This window comes from Macaca mulatta, chromosome 4, assembly GCF_049350105.2.
Source record: "Macaca mulatta isolate MMU2019108-1 chromosome 4, T2T-MMU8v2.0, whole genome shotgun sequence".
NCBI classification, from domain to species: Eukaryota; Metazoa; Chordata; class Mammalia; order Primates; family Cercopithecidae; genus Macaca; species Macaca mulatta.
This window is the reverse complement of record NC_133409.1, coordinates 171,780,353-171,799,893: the sequence shown is the minus strand read 5'-3', so window position 1 is coordinate 171,799,893 and position 19,541 is coordinate 171,780,353. Positions and strand designations below refer to the sequence as shown.

The window sequence follows — 19,541 nt, the reverse complement described above, 5'->3', positions numbered from 1 at the left end:
TGGGAGATATAGTGTTAGAAGGAAGACAAAGCAATAAAGAGACACTTTCAGAAAAGCAGGCACTGCAAAGACGAAGAGCCATTCCAGCTGGAAGAGCACGTGGTGGGAGTGGCGTCCTCTCAGACATGATCCTCTGCAGGGCTCATGTGCTTAAAGTCACAGGTTCTCACCCAGGGTGATGATCTCCCACAGGGGGCATCTAGCAATGTCTGGAGACATTTTTGATTGTGACACGGTGGGGAAAGGGGGTTGCTACTAGCATGTAGTGAGCAGAAGCCAGCGAGGCCCCTAAACATTCTACGGTACATTGGACAGTCTTCCACAACAGAAAACTGTCTGGCCGCGAGTGTTCGTGGTTTCAAGGCTGAGAAACCCTGCTCTAAGCTAATGCAGACTTAGTCATGGGTGATAGAAGGAGGCCCCTAGGTGGCTACACACCTCTGAGGGACAGCCTTCCGCTGCGGTGTTGCAAAGTCTCATGGTTGCACAAGGTCCCGGCGTCCTGCTCACTGGCGGGTCACCATTAACCACCGTGTACATCACATGTTCAACGTAGCTAGTTTCCCGCCTGTTCTCATTACGATAAATCAGGAAAAGTATTCTCAGAACACTGGAAAAGCAGAAGGGTTGCTCTCTACAGGGCAGCGGGGAGGGAGGTTGCCTCAGTCCTAGAAAATGTCTTGTTTTTACCAAGAGGGCAGAGGGATGAGAGGAGCTGGAAGGACACGCTGAGGAGCCGCGTCCAGACACATGAAACGTACCTCACAGCCCCACAGAGATGCCGGGGAGGGCACTCAGTGCTTGGGATCAGAGCCACGTGGCCACTGGTTTCCAATGCCCCTTTGCTAGTATCTCGCTGCCGTGATTCCCTTGCCTTCATTTTGTGGATCTCTCCCGATACTGCCGGCTGAGTGTCTTAGTTAACCAGCGCTATGGCTTTTCTCCTTCCACTTTGATCTTCCTGTCTCTGCCTGTCTCCTCTTTCCTGGCATGCCTGTGCTCTCGGGCTGTACCTCTGGTAGTGAATCTCTGGCTGCCCTGGACTCCTGCTGTGCACACTGCCCGGTGTGCAGTTCCAGATGCCCGCAGTTCCTTCTCAGTGTACCACCCGATCCCGTGTGATCTCTTCACCATTTTCATGCATGCTGTCACACCATGTGCAGGGCCAGCTTCATGGCACATCGCCTGTGTGCCTCCATAGGACTTGGTGCTCAGAAGGACTTCTTGATGAGTTTCATGCTCTGCGGCCACCATATTAAAATTGTAATAATTTCCTCTTTAAACTTGTATTTTGTAAGTGAATTCTGATAAGACAACAAGGAAGGAGCAGAAACAGGAGATACGTGTGCCCGTCCTCTCTTGTCACCCCGTTCACATGGAGCGTTGTCCATGAGCTCAGAATTCTGGTGTATTCATGATATGTGGGAGTTCATGGAGCTTCTAAGTGACTACAAAGTGTGTTTTGTCTATGACTGAGTTAGCTGGGGAGGGGGAGGGACGCTGACAGCCCTGAGAGGCCACACTTTCCATTTGAGAACCAAAACTTGCTTCAAACACAAAGGCAGCAATGGTATTCTAAGAAACACATATGACTGAGGAAACTTGGTTTGTCCTTTCTTACTCATGTTACTTCTTTGCATTTGCAAACAACTTACACTGAAAATGAAGACACAGAGAGAAAGGGAAAGATAAAGCAACCCATAGGCCTTTTTTTTTTTCAATTCTTCCTTACTTCTCAGTAAGCCAAAGATAGAGAGTGTTGATAGAATGTGCGTGTATCAGGACGGGCACGGTGGCTCACGCCTGTAATCCCAGCACTTTGGGAGGCCGAGGTGGTGGATCACCTGAGGTCAGGAGTTTGAGACTAGCCTGACCAACATGGTAAAACCCTGTCTCTACTAAAAATACAAAAATTAGCAGGGCGTGGTGCTGGGTGCCTGTAATCCCAGTTATTCAGGAGGCTGAAGCATGAGAATCGCTTGAACCCAGGACACAAAAGTTGCAGTGAACTGAGATCATGCCACTACACTCCAGCCTGGGGGATAGAGCGAGACTGTGTCTCAAAAAAAAAAAAAATGTGCATTATTGAGAAGTGAAATGAAAGCATTGAATTAGTTTAGTGCAGCGTTTTCCACTGTTCTGATAAGAATGAAATATGCAAATTACATCATTTTGAACAATTTAGCATACAAATTAAATGCTCTTATATTTTCATTTAAAGCTGGCTTTGCACAATATAAAGATGAAAGGTAAGATTCATGCTAACAATTTAAAATTTTAATTTTCCTTTACTTAGACTGGCATTAAATAGCAAATAAGAATGATTTTAAAAGCCTTGTGACAAGTCAAAAGAGAGACTGCAGAAAAAAAAAGCAGCTTTTATTTTAGTACCTTTCACAGCAGAGGTTGTTGTTTTTGTTCCTGCTTTTTAAAAAGGGCTCCTACATTTTCAGTTTGCACTGGCAAACCTTTTAATGAAACAGTAAAGCAAGGTTCCTTATATTAAAAAGGAGTCATTTTTAATCTCCCAGTCTACATAGACCCAATTTTCATTTTAACAAGTTTCTCGGCTGGGTGCAGAGGCTCAGTCCTGTAATCCCAGCACTTTGGGAGGCCGAGGCGGGCGGATCACCTGAGGCCAGGAGTTCGAGATCAGTCTGGTCAACATGGCAAAATCCTGTCTCTACTAAAAATATAGAAATTAGCCAGGTGTCGTGGCACATGCCTGTAATGCCAGCTACTTGGGAGGTTGAGGCAGGAGAATCTCTTGAACCCTGGAGGCTGAGGTTGCAGTGCACCGAGATTGCACCACTGTACTCTAGCCTGGGCAACAGAGCAAAAACTCCATCTCAAAAAACAACAACAACAACCAAAAACAACCAAGTTACTCCCAAGTCTGCTGGACTTTGTTATCAGAAGGTCTTGTGAGCCGGGTATTTAGCTCTGCTGTGAGTTCAAAGCAACACAGGAATAAAGCACAGCTGCTGAACCCAGGTCCTCCCCTCTCATGATTATAGCTTGCTGTGGGACTCCACCAAAATTGCATTGTGTGTTTATGGCATCTAAGAAATTCTTGAGAGTGGTATTGATCTACCAATTAAACACACTGGTATGTTTGGCCCCATGTGGCAGACAAGGAAAAGGGTTTGGTTTATATTTTCTTATGGGAAATCTTTTCTTTCTCATGCTTAACTTTTATTGTTCACAGAGGTTTTCAAAGTATTGCCAAAGTCTATGAATACCATACTGGAGTCACCTGGACATTCTGGACTTTCAGAGCTGCATGGGTGGTGTTTTACATTGTAGTGTTTTCTATCCAGTGTGGATTCACATATTTTAAATCATAAAAATTCACCAGCTTCCCTCTGCCCCTCCCAGCCTTTGTCACTGAGAACATAGGAGCACGTGGGTGGCTATCTGAGGCTCGGGCAAGGCCCTGGCTTGCCTGGGGCCCAGCTGCTCCTGCCCCTGTACCATCTTCCTTCCTCCTCCACTCAGGAACAAAAGGTCCCATGGTTCAGGCCATCTGGAGTTGGAGCTGTCATTTATAGTCACCCAAATGTGGAGGATGACCTACTTGTGAAAACATAGGAGATGGAATCAGAGAGGAGGAACAATATTGAGAACCATGAAAGAGAGAGAAAGAGGTAGAGTTTTGTGGCGAGCAAAGGGATGAATTGGCAGTGGGAGACTTGGGTTTTAGGTAGAGTGACCATGTAATTTATTAATCAAACTGGATTTCTTTTGAGAGCGACAGGGATTCCTATTGGTGATGGTACTGGGACAACAGGAGCACATAGGAACTGTCCTGGTGTGGCATGGCCACCACAGTTCTAGAGCACTAATCATCCAACTGTCAGCAAGTCACTTCACATCTCTGGGCCTCAACTTTTGAAGAAAGAGACAATCAGGCTACAATTTCCTTAGTCCTTTTACCACTAAGGACCTCTTACTAATCTCTCTCCACAATCTTCCTGATTTTGAAATTATCATATCCGTTAGGTACTGAGTGATATATAATGAGTGCAAGTTCTGTCAGTCAGAACTGTTGTCAGCATTGAAACAACCAGTTACTGCACCATGTTCATACAGTTTTAGGCAAAAGAAAGCTTGACATTTTAATACACCTGTGAGTCCTATTTAAAGTACATTGAACAGTTCTGACACCATTTTTGAAAATGATAATAGCTTTTGAGTCCCCTCCAGTATCTTCACAGTCAATAGACATCAAAGTCTGGAGGTTGAAAGCCACGTTCCTGGATGATCTATTGGTTTATATCCAGTTCTAGACTTCTCTGATCACCTGATAATTTCAGTAGCTTGTGCTATAAAATACAGACAGAGAAAGATGATGGAAAATGAAAGAGGGCCTGCTGGGAGTCAGAAGCTGTAGTTCATTAATGTGGGTCTAGCAAGAGGGCCTGTATGAGGATGTTAGATGGGGAAATTTACCTTGGGGCAAATTTCTTCCTGGCTTAAGTCATCTTAATCCACACCTGGGAGAATTCTTAGGATGTATTCACAACATTAGGAGATGAACAGAGAGCAGGAATGGAACAGCTGTGTAACAGCTACCTCTTTGCTTCTTTTCCACTCATATGAGCTCACTCTAGGGGGAAAATGGGCAGTCAAAAGCCCTCCACAGATCAATAACAGTGGGTAAATCTGAGGTCTACAGAATCAAAGAGTAAAATAAATAAAGAACAGGCCTGCTGCCTGCTCCCATGGGTAGTACTAGCATTCTAGTTTCTACGGCAATAAGCTTGCAATGTGCTGAGTGGGGGCAGGGCCACCCATCACGTGGTGCCCGGGAATGCATGCATTGGTGGGTGGATGGTTGTGACAATGACCAGAGGAGGACACCACTTGCATTTTGTGCCCTGTTGTGTGCTGGAGACACTCCCAGAAGGAAGATTCATCCCACCCAGAATGTCAAAACCATCTCCACTGAGAAATGCTGGATACAAGAATGGGCTTTACATTCATACATATCAGGAATTATTTGGATCCTGTAACAGGGTTAAAATCATCCTGAACCACTTCCTATGCTGCCAGACCCTTAGGCAGAACTTCCAGATGGAGCACATTGATTCTATTTGCTCCTGGATAAAAGAAAAGAGCACAGGTCATCTCAGAAGGCACTGGGCAACCCACCCCAATCCTAACATATACTAAATTTGGGGCATAGGGATGGCTTCTCTTTTCTCTCAGACTTGACAGCATTGTTGAACCATTGTCTTCATTTACTTACAAGATGATTGGCATTGTCCTTCAAAGCAGAACAACTTGAGCTAAAGCTAAAGGTTGGTGTGCAGCAGCTGGGCGACCCTTCATCCTTACTTTGCCTTCCATGCTAAGTGTTGACTTCTGCTGAGTTTGATTTCATTCATTTCAGCTAGACGTGTGTGGTGAGTAAACTTTTTACCAGTCTTCCCCTGGAATGGTTGAGTCAGCTCTGGTGTGAGTTAGTGGCCCCAGAGGGGAGCAGGCCAAGACGCCCTCTCCATGAGATACCTCCTAAAAAGAAAGAGGTCATTGATGACCCACAAAGGAGTCCAGGACCATAAATATTTCAGAATTCAGTTTTCTTAAAACCTTAAATAATGGAAAACATTTGCTTGTTTAAGCCTTTTAAGTCCTCCCATCTTTGGACTTGAGCCCCTGTGCCTGGCTGCAGAATTCCATGGTGAGGCACATGACATCATGTTCAGGAGGAATGCGCAGCACATAAAGCCTAGCCTGGGTCAGAGAGAAGTGCTAAGCTCTCAAGAGGGCCCTAAGACAAATACACAAATGTGGCCTAGCACATGTCAAACACCCGTGCAAGGGCAAACATCTTTATGACTTTGGTCCTGGGAAGAGAGACCCGGCCTGGGATTAGAATTTACAGCTGACAAGCTGCTGATGAGGCAGTAATGCCGTTCAGCGTGGGAATGGCCACTTTGGGAACCGGGAGCTTAGCACACTAGGCTGCAAGTCTCAGAGTGAAGCCCAGAGGCAACTCCTTCACCTTGACTGGAATAAGTGAACTCACCCCACAACCTGTCCCCTGGGACCTTCCTCTGCCTTCCTTTGGAGTTATAGGCTTCCCTGCAGTTCTTTAGGGTTTTGTCACACATGACAAGTTAACATCAAGGGAATGCCCCAGTAGGGGGAAGAATATCTTTCTTGGCTATAAACGTCACTCTGAAATTCTTCTCAATTGTAATGTTTTAAGATCACTTACAATGTGCCTAACCTGCCCTATGCAATGTCCCTACCGTCTTAGAGCTTACAACTCATAAACACGCTTACAGACGTCCTCCCTGATCCCCAGAGCTCCAGCCAGCTTCAGCATAGACGTCCCCTAGGGGACATTTGACAATGTCTCGAGACATTTTTTGATTGCCACAACTGGGTGGTGGGGGTGGCTGTTACTGGCATGTAGGGGATAGAGGCCAGGAATGCTTCTAAACATCCAATAATGCACAGGATGCCCCCACCCCCCAACAAAGAAGAATCCAGTCCAAGATGGCAATAGTGCTAAGCCTGAGCAACCCTGCACTGGGGAAGGCCTTGCCTCCGAGGAAGCCAAGAAGGAAATTATTTAGATTTGCACCATCCAGTGGAGCTTCCTGTCAGACAAGAAATGATCAGTATCTGTGCTGTCCGATGTGGGAGCTACCAGCCACATGTGGTTATTGAGTGTGTCAAATGTGGCCAGTGTGACTGAGGAAGTGAGTTTTTTATTTTATGTAATTTTAATTAATTAAATTGTAATGGTCCCTTGCAACTGGTAGCTACTCTGTCAGACAGCACAAGTCCATACAATGAGAGCTTAGAAGCACTGAGATCACCTGCCCCTAGTCAGATGTCCTTTCCACTGGTTTATGACTGAAAGTCCACAGTTAGACACTCCTTCTTTAGCTAAGACTTTAACCCGTATTTGTATGACATTATCTGTAGGAGGGAGATGAGTTTTAACTTGTAAAGAGCTGTTGCTAATTTAATATGACTAATGGATCTGAAAGATATTTTGGCGGGAACAGAGAGCACTAAGGGGCCTAGGGTAAAAAACAGGACCCCGTGAGAATGACCAGGGGGTAAGCCTGGGGAGGGGCTAACTAGGATGGGGGGAGGGGGGTGCCGGAGGGGGAGACATAGGCTAGAGATAGCAAAGGCAACTCACTGAGACTAGAAGCCAATTACTCAGCATTCTCATCAGACTCACGTCCGTGAAAACCAGAGCCAAAGAGTGCCAGAAAAGACAAGGTCTGTGACAAAGGGCAGCCTGTTTCCTGCTCTCTCTCCACCTCCTTGTGGTTCTTAGGCTAAGTCCCCAAGCACTGAAATATTTTGGTGCCTCCTCCCATGTATAAACACAAATTAAAGTGATACTAAACCACAAAACATAAAATGATTTTTCTTTTTATCAATTATAAAATTCTGGATAAGTCCATGAAAGCCTCATTGTTCTGATTTCGGCTGGCACCCCAAGCAAGTAAGCACCTTGTTGTTAACCTAGCACTGCTTTAGGGTCTGAGTGTTAGGACTCTTTTCTCCGCAATCCATTGTTTATCTAGTCTATTGTGCAAATTTTCACAGATGGAATATTGTGAAAGATTCCAGAGAAGAAAGCCACTAACCTCACCTGGCAAGCTCCATCTACCCATGCTTCTAGAGACAGAAAAAAATAGCTGAAACAACTCAAACCAAACCCAAAACGCTCCTTCCTAAATGCTCTGCGGGGCTCAAATGTAAGCTCCTGCTAGTATCAGTTTTGGTGATCTCCATGGGGAACAATGGAGACTGATCTCAAACAGTGAGTTCACCAGAATTATGGCAGTGAAGGGGAACTGCGGTATAAGAATGGCTAAAAAGATAAAAATTGTTCTGTCCAGAGAGGCGCAAGTTGAGAGAGATGTAGGGCTGAGAGAATAGATAGTTGTGAGCATTTACTCCTCCACAAATCAGGAGTTTTTCTGAAGCAACAGGGTGAGGAGGGGGTGAGGGGTGTGGAGAGGAAGGTAGATAAATTTAAAACAGTAAACTAGTAAAAGGAAGTATTATATAAAACAGTGTGGTGGTGGTGGGAGTGGGGAGGAGATATGACTTAAGAATCTTTTATCCCAGTGCTAAAGGGTGCAAAACTAAGAGTTCAAAAAAATGTTTAAGTGTAAAATGACAGTTCCATAACAAATTATTGACTGGAGAAACTAAAGATGTTTAAAGCTAATCTCATGAGATTAGCATAGGAAGGTGCTCCATCTCCTTCCTGAAACGACCCCTTGCCATTCTCCAAAACGCAACACTTAGTCCTGCCTGATCATGAGTCTTTGGATTTATTTCATATGGTCACTCTTGTTGCGAAATAAGGTCAATGAAACCTCACGGGTAAGTTTGCAATTTACTGACATTTGACATAAGCAGCTTTTACGGGTTGGTGCTGAAACAAGCTGAGAAACACAATCCCTCCCTGGGTAGAACTGGGAGCTTTCCTGTGGCAGCAGCAAGCCCAGACATACGGGGGACTGGAGGGGAGCTGTAGTTCAAATGCAGTAATAGCTGTTTTTAAACTGATCCGCTCTAAGTCTTTGAGTGCAATGGCTGATTATTGGGTCAACAAACATGAAAAGCATTGTCATTGGCCCAAGTTTGAACCAGAAGCAGCATGTCTTTCATGAGCATTTAGGATGAAAGATGTAAGATTAGAAAAAAATGTTGGTAACAGTGAGCATCATTTGAGGGTCTTTGTAATGTGTGTTTTGCCCTGAGAGGAAAAGTAAGCAAGATCTATGAAATGTCCTTGATCTTTTTGAAACCTAGAGTTGTAGGCCCTGCATTACCTTCATGTTTCCATTACAAGAGCTGCCAGGTTGGTTTTCCAATGAGCCTTTCAACTCTCAGCTTAATAAGACTGTGACCATGTGGTGCAGTGAACAATGGTTCAAGGACTACTTCACAGAGTGTGAATTTGACTACATTATGCCTATTCTTAAAACACTTACAATTCATCAATCGTTCTCCATTACCTCCAGGACTGGAAATCTCCTTGCTAGGATGTACCACTCTCTTCTCTTGCCTCACACTGAGCTACGTCCACTTCTCCAAATGCTCCATGTTCTCTTGTAACACCACAGCCTTACACATGCCATGCCCTCATTTTAGAATCATACATGCTTTCTCTGTGAAACCATCTTACTAAGCAGCTCTCAAATTAGATGCTCCTTTGCACTCTGTGCTTAACTTGTTTACAGCACACATCATGTTCTATTTAAGTGACCTCCCAACTAACCTGTGAGATTCCAGAAGCTGGGGGAAGGTGCTCTGGAACTGAGCTTTCTGCTAGCTGCTGAGAACATGCAGGCAATGGCACGTTCTCAGCATCTAGCACCATCCCAGGCACAAGTGGGGCAGAGGTAGATCTGTGCTTGACGACTGAATGGATGAGTTTCAGTGAACAGTGAATGATGGGGAGCTTTTCAACAAAGCCACACCCCATGTTTTCTCTTCAGCAGAATAAATGCTGCATAGAAGCAGTTAATAGTCCCCCTTACGTCAGCTCAGCACGTAGATATATGAGAAGTCCCACAGTTTCCCATAAGCCAAATAAGACAAAGTAAAAGCAGTAATGCTCCATACACTTCAGAAAAATGAAGGAAGGAAGGAAGAAGGAAGGAAGGAAGGAAGAAAGAAGGAAGGAAGAAGGAAGGAAGGAAGAAGGAAGGAAGGAAGGAAGAAGGAAGGAAGGAAGGAAGAAGGAAGGGAGGGAGGGAGGGAGGAAGGAAGGAAGGAAGGAAGGAAGGAAGGAAGGAAGGAAGGAAGGAAGGAAGGAAGGACAGTTTTCCCATGAGTCTACTGTCAGTGAAAGATATTATTTAAATAGTACTTTTTTCTGAGGCTTTGTCCATGAGCACAAAGAAGAAAGTGAAATATATTGGATTCCATCCATGAGATTAAAAGAGGAACATCTTTCAGTTCCCAATCAATCAAAAGACACAGGTTGTGTTTCAACCAGAAGCCATTTCTGAAGAGGCACAGGAGCGTAGGAGATTTGCGTTAGGCAATGGAAACCAAACTGAGCCTGACATGAAAGCCTGGGTTAATTAGTCAGTTTCTTTCCTAATATCTCCCCTAACATTGCCTTTTAAGTTTTTGGAAATGAATATGCTTTACTATTCACCTCAGTTGGATTGATTGTACCTCACAGATATTGACTCCTTTTGCTCTTCCTCCTCTCGCTGTGGAAAGACTGAGCAGAGGAAGTGCTCGGACAGGCATGCGCTCCCAGAATGTAAGAAAGCCATCAGGTGAGTGGCAGGTGCAGAGACCACAGCCAGGGCCACACAGCCTGGAGAGGGCCTCCCTCCTGGCGGGGAAGGCTGTCTCTACTTGCACCTCTCCGAGAATGCTCATCAGGCGTGGCTGGGGGTTTTGGCAGCCTGCAGCTGTGTTTAGGAGGGCATTTGCTTTATCTACCACATCCTTTGAGGATTTCATTGCAGGCCATTTTTATCCACTTTAATGAATGCTCTGGCAGCTTGTGAACGTGGGGCTGTGTCTGCATGTCCTGAACGGTGATTATGTTCACCGTTGTTGAGGTTGAATGTAATATATATTCACGGATCCTTCTGCCACCTCCTTTTCGCAGAATGGACCCTCCAATTCTGGCCAAAACAAGAAGAAAGCTGTAAAAAGAAGGGCTTTAGCCCAAAAGTTGGGGTCGCTCAGTTTTTTTCCTTTCCCTCATACCCCATCAGCTAATTAATCACCTCCTACTGCTATTTATAATTCCTTCACAGTTTTCAAATCTGTCTTCTAGATTAGCTAAATAAATATATATAGCACATCAACCAAAAACCAACTTCTATAAAGTTACTAATAGGGAAATATATAAAGTGGAAAAAACTGTTTATAAAACAGTTTGACTAAATGTCTATATATGCACATAGATATGATTTTGAAAAGAACTTCATAGGATACACAAACATTAATAAGAATGCTTATTTCTGGATAATTAAGGGGTGATTTTGTTTTATTCCTTACACATTTTAACTTTTTTAATCCAAAATTTTTTACAGTGAGTATGTCTTATGTTCTGTCATCTGAAAAAATAAAGAAGTTAAAACAGAATTAACTGAATTTGTACAAATAAGAGAAGATAAGGGTGCCCCTGTTTTCTCTATTCATGCCACCACTATCACAGTTTAGACTACTGGTCATAATTTTTTTCTCACCTGCAAAAATCTCCTTGCCTGTTATTTTCTCTTCAATTTCTTTCCCCATTATTCATTCTCTCTGAAAATACTAGGTTGGAGCAAACGTAATTGCATTTTTGCATTGTTGGAATTTGCTGTTTGATATTGGAATACATTCTTAAATAAATGTGGTTATGTTATACATCATTTTAATGAGCATTTCTCGCTTTATGTTTTTTTGCTAATGATTCATTACTTGCTGTTTATTTTATGTTTATTTTAGACTATGGAAATGATGTCAAACAAAAAGCAAACTGAAGCAAATTTTTAATTCGAGTTCAAAATGAGACGTAAAGCAGCAGAGACAACTCGCAGCATCAACAACACATTTGGCCCAGGATGTACGGTGCAGGGGGGTACAAGAAGTATTGCAAAGAAGACGAGAGCCTTGAGGATGAGAGTGTAGCGGCCAGCTATTGGAAGTTGACAACGACCAACTGAGAGCGATCATTAAAGCTGATCTTCTTACAACTACATGAGAAGTTGCCAGAAGAACTCAACATCCACTATTTTACCGTCCCTTTGGCATTTGAAGCAAATTCAAAGGGTGAAAAAGCTCGATAAGTGGGTGCCTCATGAGTTGACTGAAAGTAAAAAATATCACCGTTTGGTGATGTTGTCTTTTCTTATTCCATACAACAACAATGAACCGTTTCTTGATCAGATTGTGACATGCGATGAAAAGTAGATTTTATACAACAACCAGTGATGGTCCATTGTATACAATGGTCATGGTCACTGTGTGGTGATCTGCTGCCAGTCTGATCCACTACAGCTTTCTGAATACTGGTGAAATCACTACATCTGAGAAGTCTGCTCAGCAAATCAATGAGACGCACGGAAAACTGCAATGCGTGCAGCTGTCATCGGTCAACAGACAGGGACCAATTCTTCTCCACAACAATGCCCGACTGCACATCATACAACCAATGCTTCAAAAGTTGAACCAATTGGGCTACAAAGTTTTGCCTCACCCACCATATTCACCTGACCTCTCGCCAACCGACTATCATTTCTTCAAGCATCTCAACAACTTTTTGCTTCCACAACCAGCAGTGTGCAGAAAATGCTTTCAAGAGTTCGCTGAATCCCAAGCATAGATCTTTATGCTGCAGGAATAAACAAACTTATTTCTCATTGGCAAAAATGTGTTGAATGTAATTGTTCCTACTTTAATTAATAAAGATGTGTCTGAGCCTAGTTATGAGGATATAAAATTCAGAGTCCCAAACCACAATTCCTTTTGCACCAATCTAATATCTTTCAAAAAAGGATATCTGACCAAGTGACTCCTCTAAATCTTCCAGGGTTTCCTGGAGGATAAAGAAGTCCCAAATCCTCAGGCTGAAAATAAGATCCTTCAGAAGCTCGTCTGCACCTGAGATTTACTTCCAACTCCTGTCTCCATTCCTGGTAACCAGGAGTCTGTCTGGGCTCCCTCGCTTAAGACATGACATGCCCCAGGACTCCCTTTTCCCTCCTCACCTCCCCCTGCCCTCACCTCCCTCGGAGTCAGCCTTCCACAGTCAGCTTTTATGATACTTCTCATAGGACACCTTTCTCGGCATCGCCAGGTGGAGTTAAGGGTTTTCTCTCTGCCTTGGTCACGGCTCTACATTTACTATAATATATTGATATAATTACAGCCATGTGCCACTTGACCATGGGGAAATGTTCTGAGAAATGTATTGTTAGGTGATTTTGTCATTGTACAAAGCGCATAGAGTGTACTCACACAAACCCAGATGGTAGAGCCTACTACTCATCCAGGCTATTTGGTCTAGTCTATTGCTCCTAAGTTACAAAAGTGGACAGCATGTCACTGTGCTGAATATTGTAGTCAATGGCAACACCATGGTAAGTATTTGTGTATGTAAATACTTCCTATCTAAACATAGAAAATGTTCAGTAAGAATATGGATATAAAAGGTAAAAAGTGGCACATCTGTATAGAGCAGTTACCATGACTGGGCTTGCAGGACTGGAAGTTGCTCGGGGTGAGTCAGAGAGTGAATGTGAAGGCCTAGGATATTACCATACACTACCGTAGACTTTATAAATACTGTACACTTAGGCTACACTACATTTATCAAACAATTTTTCTTATTCCAATAATAAATTACCCTTAGGTTACTATAACTTTTTTTTACTTTATAAACTTAAGAAAAATTAAAACTTCTTTACTCTTTTGTAATGAAAAAGAAAGACACAAGAACATACATTAGCCTAGCCCTACATGGCGTCAGGATCAGCAGTATTGCTGTCTTCCACCTCTACATCTTGCCGTGCTGGAGGGTCTTCAGGAGTGATGACACAAAGGGACCTGCCATATCCTAGGATGCCTTCTTGGCTGGGCACGATGGCTCACGCCTGTAATCCCAGCACTTTGGGAGGCTGAGGCAGGCAGATCACTAGGTCAGGAGTTCGAGACCAGCCTGGTCAATAGTTGAAACCTTGTCTCTACTAAAAATACAAAAATTAGCCTGGCGTGGTGGAGCGTGCCTGTAGTCCCAGCTACTCGGGAGGCTGAGGCAGAAGAATCGCTTGAACCCAGGAGGCGGAGGTTGCAGTGAGCCGAGATCATGCCACTGCATTCCAGCCTGGGTGACAGAGTGAGATTCTGTCTCAAAAACAACAACAAAACCAAAACAATGCCTTCTTCTGGAATACTTCCCGAAGAACCTGCCTGAGACTATTTTAAAGTTAATTTTTGAAAGTAAGGAGAAAGTATACACTCTAAAGTAATGACTAAAAGTATACTATAGTAAAAACAAACTAGTAACATAGTAATTCACTATCATTATCAAATATTATAGACTGTACACGATTGTATGTGGTAGCAATGCAGTAGGTTTGTTGACACCAGCATCACCACAAACATGTGAGTAATGCGTTGTTCTGTGATGTTAGGATGGCTACAATGCCACTAGGTGATAGGAAATTTTCAGCTTCATCATAGTCTTGCGGGACCTCGGTCCTATATACAGTCTGTCGTTGACTGAAGCATAGTCACTTGGTGCATATGTGCATTAATTTAAGTGTCTTTTCTCCAACTGAAGGGCAGGAGGATGTTCTGTCCAGCTCCTTCCCTGGCTCTCAGTGCAGCATCGGGCATCAGTAGGTGTTTAATAAACATTGTTGCGTGCATATGCCTTTAGCTGGCATGGATGGGGAGGGAAGAGCAGGGGATCTGAGTTTTGTTTCATGGATTTATTGCTCTAACAAGCTGTTGTTCTTAGCTAATCAGGTTTAAGCTCTCTTCTTTCCTCAGAGGACAGTAATGCATTAAAAAATATTAAGGTATTCAATCATACCAGTGTGTACTCACTTTATACATCTGGGGCATGAAGAGATGCATGTTACTACCGGTACCTCATAGACACATAGCAAAATACCCACTCTCAGTAAGCAATGTAACTCTGGGTAAGTGTCCCTCAGTGTCATGAGTTGAGTGCTGTCCCCTCCAGATTCTTATGCTGAAGTCCTAAGCCCCAGTGCCTCAGAATGTGATCTTATCTGGAAATAGGGTTGTTGCAAATGTAATTAGTTAACAAGAAGTCACTAGAGCACACCCCAATCCAATATGACTGGTGTCCTTATAAAAGTGGAAAATTTGGACATAAACATGCATGCGCACAAGGACAGTGACATATGAGAATGAAAGCAGAGATTAGGGTGATGCCTCTACAAGCCAAAGAATGCCAAAGACGGCCAGCAAACACCAGAAGTTAGGAGAGAGCCATGGGTTCTCCCTTGCAGCCCTCGAAAGGAGCCAATCCTCCTGACATCCTTGATCTCAGACTTTTAATCTCCAAAACTGGGAGACAATAAATGTTTGCTGTTTAAGTCACTCAGTTTGTGTGTGTGTGTTTTTTTTTAAAACAACAGCCCTAGCAAACTAATACTCTCAGGGATCCTTAAGTGAAGCATGAGAAAGAAGCCACTTTCTCCTAAATCTCCCTTATTGAGCTATCATTTTGAAAGCCATCATCTGGGATGATTCTGGAGCCCTTTGCAAATGGGAAAGGAATGGACGTATTCCAGCTCTTTTAAAAATTAAAGTAGGCCGGGCACGGTGGCTCACGCCGACAATCCCAGCCCTTTGGGAGGCCAAGGCGGGCGGATCACGAGGTCAAAAGATCGAGACCAGCCCTGGCCAACATGGTAAAACCCCGGCTCTACTAAAAATACAAAAATTAGCTGGGCGTGGTGGTGTGTGCCTGTAATCCCAGCTATTCGGGAGGCTGAGGCAGGAGAATTGCTTAAACCTCGGAGGCAGAGGTTGCAGTGAGCAGAGATCGTGCCACTGCACTCCAGCCTGGTGACAGAGAGAGACTCTCTCTCTCAAAAAAAAAAAAAAAAATTAAATTATGGTTGTTATTTTCTTTTTTCCTATTCTTTTTAAATTTTTTCAAGTGATAAATAAAACTATCTGAATCTAGGTGCATATAGAAATAAATTCAAAAGATATAGACTAAAACATAAGTCTTCTGTTTATCTTTATCTTCAGTCTCAGCTATCCAATTTCCCTCCCCCACAGGCATCCTTTGTGTGTACAACCTTATGTATGTGCAAATGTATATTTCATTTTTCTCATAATTGTCACACACTATACAATTATCTATATATTGCATTTATCACTTTATTATAGACATTGGAGATAACTCGCTATTAAAATATCAAACATGTCTCATTCTTTTTGATGACTGCATACTATTTCTTTGATGGATGTATTTTCTGCCCATTTAAAATACATTCTCAGCTGACTTTCTCAATCAAAACAAACAACATTTCCAAGGTAATCACTTCTCAGTCTGGATGAGGCTGAGCCTTTCCACTGCTCTCTCCCCCATTAAATAAATAGATAGTCTTTCTACCTGAGGTTGTTGGATATGCCTCAAACTCTATGAAAACCTATTTTCTCATGTTTTATACAGGTGTGGCAAAGCAGAGCAGCTTATGTCTGTTGTACAACTGGTACACCCTGCCCCACTAGATCATATTTCACCAAGATTTTCTCCTCTGATGAACTATGCTAAAAATGATCAATTGGATACATGTTATGCCAGATGCAATGTGAGACAACATAGATTCATCACAACCTTTGATTAGTGTATTGATTGCCTTCCTGTGACCTGTGGGCCATTATTCACTTTCTCAATTCTGCTGCACTGAGATTTCAGGACTTGCCTGGGTTCTTTCTATTGGCTTTTCTAGAACCTTTCCTAAATTCTCATAGAAGCAACTGGGAAATGCTTGTTGTTAAACAAGACTGTGCTTGCATTTATCATCTAATTTCCACAAATAAGTTAATAAAGCCATTCAGCTGTACGGTAATGATATCCTCCTACTTCATATGGTTGATTCCAAATGTGAGCTTAAGGGGATAATAACCATGTTGAACTCGTAATTTTTCACTTTGAATTTAAGAAGCTCTTTAAACATTAGTGATGGCCGCAAGTTCAGGTGACCTTCAGAATTCCCTTCCCTTTCCACAGTCTCTGTATCTAATCCATTCTTCAAACCCTAACTCATTGTCTCTCAATAGTCTTCAAAGATCTCCTCAGCCTGAATGAATAATGCCTCAGCCTTCCCTCCTTATGCAAGAGCTGACAGTATGGACCTCTACTTGGCTCTTATTTCCTTCAGTCTTGTCTTTGAGATAGTTTTTCTATGCCAGCTGCACATATCTCTTGAGAATCAGAATTGAGTGTGGTACCCTTTATTCACAGAGCAGACCAAGGTCAATGTCCACAGGGTAAAGTAATAATCATCAGACATTCAGCCTCTCAGATAGTAATAGTTAACATTTGTAGAACGCTTACTTCATACGCACTGGGTATCATTTAGAGAATTTTACAGGAATTATCTCATTTAATTGTCATAATATCTTTTACATAATAGGTATTCTTATTATTTCCATTGTATAGAAATAAAGAAAGACAGTTAAAGTCACTTGCCTAAAGTCACACAGCTAATCAGGCTTTAGATGATGTGATCTTCCACACTAAGGTACCTGTCTGCTAGCGAGCCCCAAATTCTAGGAAACGGATAAAAACTCAGCCATCGACCTTGAATAATTCGGAATTTTAATTAGATTTTCAAGTTTAGTCAATAGATTTTCTCAATGGCCTTCTAATTCAGCACGCTGCTTTTGTCCTGGAGGTGTTTCCAAGAGCTAGGGTGATCCTGTTAAAACCCAAATCAGTTCTTGGCCCCAAACTTTCCAATGACTTTTCCTCTCATTAGAGTAAAAGCTAGAGTTCTGATAATGGCCTATAAAATCAAACAGTGTCTTTCCCACCACCATGCCTCTCTGACCTCCTGTCCTTCTCTCTCTGTCCTTAGCTCCTGTGCTCAGCCATGTGGCCTCCTTACCGTTCTAAGCCAGGCATGCTTCTGCCTCCCACCCCTTCCATTGACATCCTCCTGTTTGAAACTCTCTTTCCCTCGTTAGTTATCCCATAATCTTCTTTGGAGTATGACCTAAAGGGACACTTCTCAGGCTACTGACTGTGATGGAGTAACTAGTTTCAGACTATTTCATCCCCTGTAAACAATTAGAAAACAGGACAGGGTATGTGAAGCAAGATAGTTTTCAGACAATGGAAAATAAACAACAACAGACTGCAAAAATGGGGAGATGGGAGTATGAGGTGAGCCTCACAGTAGTCCAGCTGTCTGTCTGGAGACTTGAGTTTGAGCAGAGCACAAGTCTCTTGCTAGGCTGAAGAGGCAAGGATCAGAGTTTGAGGTAACTGAAATAGCTGGAATCTGTTCAAAGAGAAAGTCCTAAAAGTCTGTGCATGCATGTGGGAAGCCCCTCCATGAGTCCGCGGCTGAGGGCTTGACTGTATATGTGCAGGCAAAACCATCTGAGGCTTGCCAGATGTCAGCTGCTATGAGGTTGAGACTGAAACAATATAACAGAGGTTGAGCAGTTCTGGGGGTAAATATGCAAGCATTTAGATGAAAACTAAAATTGAGTTCCTCAGTCACACTAGTCACATTGAAGTATTCAATAGCCACATGTGGCCAGCAGCTGTCCTGTTGGATGGTGCAGACATAGAACACTTTCTTCATTGCAGGTGCTATTGACGAGGGCTGAGCTAGAGCCTCTACAATGTAACATTCACAATGCCCAGTATTCAAAGATGAATCACTAGACATAAAAACCAACAAAAACCATACAAGAAGAATGTAATCCATAGTAAAAAAATAAAAGCAAAGGAACCATTCTAACATGGACCACATGTTGGATTTAGAAAATAAAAACATTAAAACATATATATTTTACAATATATAGTCAAAATAGTCAAAATATATATTAATTAATTAGAGAAAAATGGTCCTAAGTGGTGAGTAAATGAGGAATTTTTAGTAGATAAATGGGAACCATGAAAAGAAACAAATGGAAATTCTAGAATTATGTAATTCCTGAAATGAATCACTCACCGGAGGAGCTTGATAGCAGGGTGGAGATGACAGAAGAAAAAGTGAAGTTGGAGACATAACAGTAGAAAATATCAAATCTGAGGAACAGAAATAAAAAATATTAAGGAAAAATGAACAAAGGGTCAAAGACTTGTGGAAAAATATCAGACAGTCTAACTTACGTGTGTTTGGTGTCCCAGAAGGAGAAGAGAGAGAGAGAGAGAAAGACAGCAGAAAAAAATATCTGAAGAAATAGTGGCCAAGAGCTTCCCAAAATTTTTAAAAATGACTTAAAAATCCACGAAGCCCAAGCAGGATGAAGATAAAGGAAGCCCCACGTAAGACATCAGTCAAATGACTAAACACTAAAGATAAAGGTAGAATATTAAAAGCAGCCAAAGAAAAAGACACATACAGGGGAACAAAGTTAAGAATTACTACTAATTCTCATCAGAAACAGTGGAGGCTAGAAGACAAGGAGTATTGAAGTAAAAATCCTTTTCACACAGAATTCTATACAAATTGAATAAAAATAGGCTTCAAAATCAAAGGTGAAATGAAGACATTTTCAGATAAGCAAAATCTGAGAAGATTCATCATAAGCAGATCTGAACTACAGACAATGCTAAAGGATGCTCTTCAGTATAAAGAGAATAGTACCCGGAAGAAACCACACAAAGAATGAAGAGTATTAGAAACAATATGTAACTGAGTAAACAAATTATAAAGCATTCATACAATAGACTCAGTAATAAAAAAATGACTGATAAATGTGGTAACATGGCTTAAACTAAGCAAAGGAAGCCACATTCAAAAGACTTAACATGCATAGTTGCATTTATATTAAATTCTAGGACAGGAAAAACTAAC

The 19,541-nt window shown here is 42.4% G+C and overlaps 1 protein-coding gene and 1 long non-coding RNA gene across 3 annotated transcripts in view; one reads left to right on the top strand and one right to left on the bottom strand.

Annotated features, from left to right (window-relative positions):
* Window positions 1-15,091, top strand: part of LOC114677708 (uncharacterized) — a 126,869-nt gene extending 111,778 nt beyond the window's left edge. The window contains exon 4 of the long non-coding RNA XR_003729139.2: window positions 11,461-15,091. This is a non-coding gene — a long non-coding RNA (uncharacterized LOC114677708). The remainder of the gene's footprint in view (window positions 1-11,460) is intronic.
* NEDD9 (neural precursor cell expressed, developmentally down-regulated 9) overlaps window positions 1-19,541 on the bottom strand; it is a 201,339-nt gene that overhangs the window by 140,978 nt on the left and 40,820 nt on the right. The window contains exon 2 of one of the 2 annotated variants that reach the window (XM_078000958.1): window positions 18,693-18,769. The exons of the other annotated variant lie outside the window; for it this stretch is intronic. The gene's annotated coding sequence lies outside the window, so the exon portion shown is untranslated. The remainder of the gene's footprint in view (window positions 1-18,692; window positions 18,770-19,541) is intronic. 2 annotated transcript variants of the gene reach the window in all.